The sequence below is a fragment of the Rutidosis leptorrhynchoides genome, chromosome 3 (genome assembly GCF_046630445.1).
Source record: "Rutidosis leptorrhynchoides isolate AG116_Rl617_1_P2 chromosome 3, CSIRO_AGI_Rlap_v1, whole genome shotgun sequence".
Classification (NCBI taxonomy): domain Eukaryota; kingdom Viridiplantae; phylum Streptophyta; class Magnoliopsida; order Asterales; family Asteraceae; genus Rutidosis; species Rutidosis leptorrhynchoides.
In genome coordinates this window covers 511,036,724-511,042,596 of record NC_092335.1, presented here as the reverse complement: position 1 = coordinate 511,042,596, position 5,873 = coordinate 511,036,724, and positions in this window count along the sequence as shown.

Genomic DNA, 5,873 nt, shown 5'->3' with positions numbered 1-5,873 from the left:
AAAGAATCCAAATGATTCCGTGTCTGCTGAAGTCAATATCGAATACCTTGCTCCTGACTCTAAACCCTTACGGACAATATTCTTCATCATCCTCTGATATTAGAAATTCTAAAATATCATCGTATCTTTCATTATAAATATCCTCCATATTTCTGAAGATATTTCCATAATTATTCTTATCTGAAATCATTTACCTCTTCGCGCTGTCTGTATTACATCATAAAAGAAACTATTTTAGTTTCTAAATTCTGAAACTTTCTAATTTAAAATAGGAATATTTTTGAAGTAGTGTTGGGAACTGAAGCATGAACTAGTATAATATAATGACACTTGATCAACATGATTATATTACAGTAAGTCATGCTGAGTTTCTAAATGGAACGTGATGATTCACAGATCATAACGTCATCATGTACTATGTTACACGACTCTTGTATTCTCTTTAACCTCTAAAATATCAAGAAAATATTTCTTGATGATTCGGCCTTTTCCGAGGTATTCTAGTAATTTGACAAGTCAAGATCGTGCCATTACAATTTTCTTCTTAGAACATTAACAATGTTCATTCCGAAATTCATATATGCGAATTCTGGACCATTACAAGTGGTGCTTAATCGCAAGAAGAAGAAATGAAAGGACAAAAACTCCGAAATAGAAATTACGGTATAAATCACAGTAAATAAAAGAGAGCATTAATTGGGGATGACAATGATTATTGAAGACAGAAGCAGGGACATCGAAATATAATGGAAGATATAAAACCCAACAACAACCCAGAAACTATAAACCGTATATATCAATGCATATAGCAATATAAAGACACGGGAGAACTAAAAACACAATAAAACCAAGAGTATAGTAGAAGTAAATAGATTCTTCCGGAGGTAGATGAAAAAGAAGAACGACAGATATGAAAGTGAGGAGTATATCGAGAATCAGCACTGGATGAAGCATATTAACGAATAATTTTAAAGTAAGAATTGAGGGAGAAAGAATAGAAGGTGTGAATTAAAAGGAAACTAAGGAGGTAGATTTATAGTGAAATATCCGACAGAAAAATCGAGATGAATCATCGCATTAAATCGAAGAGGATCATAATTTCCTTAATCACCGAAGAATCAAATCCTATATAGATTACAAAGATTTTCTTTAATCCTGAGATCAACTGTGATGACGTCAAAAGATAAGACGAATCCCTATTTTCTCATTTCACTCTTTTACGATAGCTTCACTCATATGTTTCGAGTAATCGAATTATTTTATCCATATTTCTCAATCATGATAAAACCCTATGAATCAACTTATATTCGTCATAATAACATTCTTATTGTTAGCCATGACGACCTCGATGAAATTTCGGGACGAAATTTCTTTAACGGGTAGGTACTGTGACGACCCGAAAATTTCCGACCAAATTTAAACTTAATCTTTTTATAATTCCGACTTGATAAGCAATGAATTTTTAATAAATTTTGAACCTCCGGAAAGAGTTTTACACAAGCTTTTGTTCACCCTTTTATTCCGACGATTCACGAACGTCATAACTTGATTTAATTGTTTAATTGTTTAATTATTGTGTATATATATATGGATTTTTATATATTTAACTTGAAAATATGATAATTAAATATCTCATTAAGTATATTAACAAAGTATTGTATATATATTTTCATACTACTAATTTAAAGAGTTTTGAACAATATATATGTTACTATTTAAACGACGTAATTAACTTATGTTAAAATGTATTTACATATAATGTATTACGAGTGTAAATACATCCTTACAAGTATTGAATACACTTTATAATATACCAATACATATAAAGGATAGCTATACTCATATTTCTGTTCAATTTTCTCAAGAATTCTACTCGCATTCATACGGTATTTTTACCCGTATTATACACAGCTTCTAGAAGTATTTACTATTGGTACATACCAATAGAAATCTGCAATTATTTGTGTAATATGTCATCCATTACCTAATTAATTTAATATGGCATCCATGACTTAATACATTTTAACTTATCTTAGATATTTTCACTAAAAGCCAAATTTTCAAGTCTATAAATAAGCACCATTTCTAACTCTTTTTTACACATTTATTTTCCAAATTTTACTTCCAATTTTCACACACACTTGCAAGAACTCTCTCAAGTTTTGTTTTACTACTTCTTTCCAGCAACTTTACATTCTAAACTTGAGGTAAAAACTCTATTTCAACTCTTATTCAATTCATATGTTTATAGCTATCTATATAAGAGTTTATAAACTAGAACATAGTTTAGTTGATTATAAACTTGTTTGAAAAACTAATATAATCTTTCTAACTTAACTCTAATAACACTTATTTATATGTATTATGATGTTATATTAAGTTAATATAAGAACTTATAACTTGTACATATGAAGAACACCTTGAAACTTAACATATATCCTTTAATCTCCATTTAGTAAAAAGCGGGCTGTTTTGGGTTGGGAATTAAAAAACCTATCTTAGACTTTGAGTTTGAGGCTAAGACTTTGGAAATATATTAATATATGTAAATAAGACTTCCAGTATTTTTTTCATGATTTTAGACAAAGTGGAAGTATTTTATCAAAAATCATATATTGGGTGGATGCCGGGATTTTTCCAAATCTGTCCACCGACACAAAAAGAGGGTAAAGCTCTAAAAATTACTACTTGGGATGAACTTTTTGAATTGGTTTTGTAAAATTGACTTCTTAAGGAATCCATAGCAATTTGATTCACTTTAAACGGAGTTGTAATGAATATTTGGCGAGCAAAACAAAATCTGCTAAAATTAACGTGGTATGGACGAAATTTATATTATAAAAACTATATTAACCATATCCTTGTTAACTTTTCCTATATCCTATATATATTTGGAAATGTTATCATTAGTATAACAAAATATTATAATCTTGATTAATTTCGAGATTGTAAATATATAATAATCTTGGTACGTTCCATGACAATACGTGCACAATACGTTTTGATAAATCCTAAGACAATACGTACACAATACGTCTTAGTTAATTCTAAGACAATACGTATACAATACGTCTCTGGATTGATGCAAGACAATATGTACGCAATACGCCGTGGGGTAATTCTAAGATTATATATATATATATATATATATATATATATATATATATATATATATATATATATATATATATATATATATATATATATATATATATATATATATATATATATATACATACATATACCGATTATTGGACTGTTAGACTGTTGGACTTTTTGAACTATTTTGGACTACTAACAAAGGACTACTAACAATGGACTACTAACATAAAATATTAAAAATTATTATATAAGTATTCTATGAACTTGCTTTATTTTATTCATATGTCGTATTATTATCTGAATCGTTATTATTGTTATAGGTTCGTGAATCCAAGGACGACGGTCATATTTTTAAAAAGTTGAAAACTTATTATTAATATACTTTTACTACCGTGAGTATCTAGTCCCATTTTTAAACTCTACAAATATTTTGAGATGAGAATACATGCATTTTATGTTTTACGCCATAGACACAAGTACTTAAAATATATTCTACGTTGAGTTGTACCACATTGCATATCTTCCCTAATAGCTTGGTAACTAATATTTACATGTTGTAAGAACATGTAAGCGCGAATCCTATTGATAGATCTATCGGGTTTGACAACCCCAACCGGGCTAGTCGCTCTAGTATCGTAAACGGTTGCATAGTACTTCGTTTTTACTACACTTGGTACAGTGTAGGGAGATTTCATAATAAAGGGAATATGCCACATTAATGGTTAAGTATGGTTACCGAAGCGCTCAACAACTTATAGAATACTTTTATACACTTGCGAGTGTACATATATTTATAACTATGAAAATCTTGTGGTCTATATTTATATCGATGCTAAACCTATATATCTCACCAACCTTTGTGTTGACTGTTTAAGCATGTTTATTCTCAGGTCCTTAAGAAAGTCTTCCGCTGTTGCATTATCTGAGCAAGCTGTGCATGGAGTCTCATGCTTTTGTTTAAATGAAGTGTTGCATTCAATAAAACCTTTGTCATGTATTATATTTGATTGTTATGTCACGTGTGTAGTATTTGGAAACCGATGTATCATGGGGATTATTTCTTAAATAATCGCCCAGTTGTTTAAAACATGCATTATGTATAATAATGGTGTGCTTTTTATGAAATGAATGCAATATTTTTCTAAAACATATCATATAGAGGTCAAATACCTCGCTATGGGACCAATGAATAACGTACTGCGTTTATAGTAATATGGACGGGTCGTTTCAAAAGTGAACGAACGATTCAGACTTTGGAGAACATGTTGCGTGCATGTGTTATCGATTTCGGAAAGGCCTGGGAAAGGCATTTGCCACTCGCCGAATTTTCTTACAACAACAGTTATCACTCGAGCATTAATGCCGCACCTTTTGAAGCATTTTATGGCCGCAAATGCCGATCTCCTATTTGTTGGGCCGAAGTAGGCGAAATGCAACTCACCGGACCCCAGATAGTCCATGAAACCACTAAGAAGGTTGTCCAGATTCAAGCGAGACTCAAGACGGCCCGTGATCGTCAAAAGAGTTATGCCGACCTAAAACGAAAATACTTTGAATTCAACGTGGGTGACCGTGTAATGTTGAAGGTCGCACTTTGGAAAGGTGTGATCCATTTTGGAAAACGTGGGAAGCTCAACCCGCGATACATTGGTCCTTTTGAAATCTTGGAGCGTGTTGGACCCGTTGCTTACCATTTAGATCTTCCAACTCAATTGAGCTCAGTTCATCCTACCTTTCATGTATCAAATTTGAAGAAGTGTCTTGCTAAATCGGAACATGTCATACCATTGGAGAAACTTACGATTGACGACAAACTCCACTTCGTGGAAGAACCTGTTGAAATTATGGACCGTGAGGTCAAAACTTTGAAACGCAACAAGATTCTGATCGTTCGAGTACGATGGAATGCCAAACGAGGACCTGAGTTTACCTGGGAACGAGAGGATCAAATGATGTAGAAGTATCCTCACCTTTTCCCGACTCCTCCATCTACCTCAGCTTAAAATTTCAGAACGGAATTTTCTTTAACAGGTGGGTAATGTAATGACCCTGGATTTTCTAACGTTTAATTAATAATTTTTATTATTAATACTTGTGATTTAATAAATGTACTTATATACATTTACTTGTTATCGTACTTGATTATACATGGCCCGACTCGTCTTTGTGACACGCGTACTTTTCACGAATAATATTTTCAAATGTTATTTACATTCATGATTAAGTTTTATTAATCATTTTTAATTAACTAAGGTTACTAGTTAATTACTTGGGCTTTGTTTATTTAATTGTTACTTATTTACATACTTGGGCTTTATATATGTTAATGGACTTAGAAGCCCACCCTATTTATCTTAATGGATTAATTTAGGAGCCCTTTTGTTATAAGCAGTCCATTAAGGCTTAAACTAGTTAGTTGGTAAAAGAAAGACTAGTTACTTGTACCATTACACCTTGTTCCCATGCAAGCTTAACTTTAATACCAATTTGAGCCAAATACATGCAAGGATCTAGTGGACTTTTCCCTTCCCCCTTCCCTTGGAAACCGTCCGCTTTTGTAGTGGATGGGGAGAGTTTTGTTTTCAAATTTTGTTCACTTATTTACTAGTATCTCATCCCATTTCTCACACACTTCATTTCATACTTCCATTTCTCTCATTTTTCTCTCTAATTTTGTAAGTAGCCAAGCTTTATGTTCTTCCTTTTCTTTTCTCAAAAACCGAAACCAAACACTCATCATCATCATTCTTTGATTGTTGTTTTATTAATTG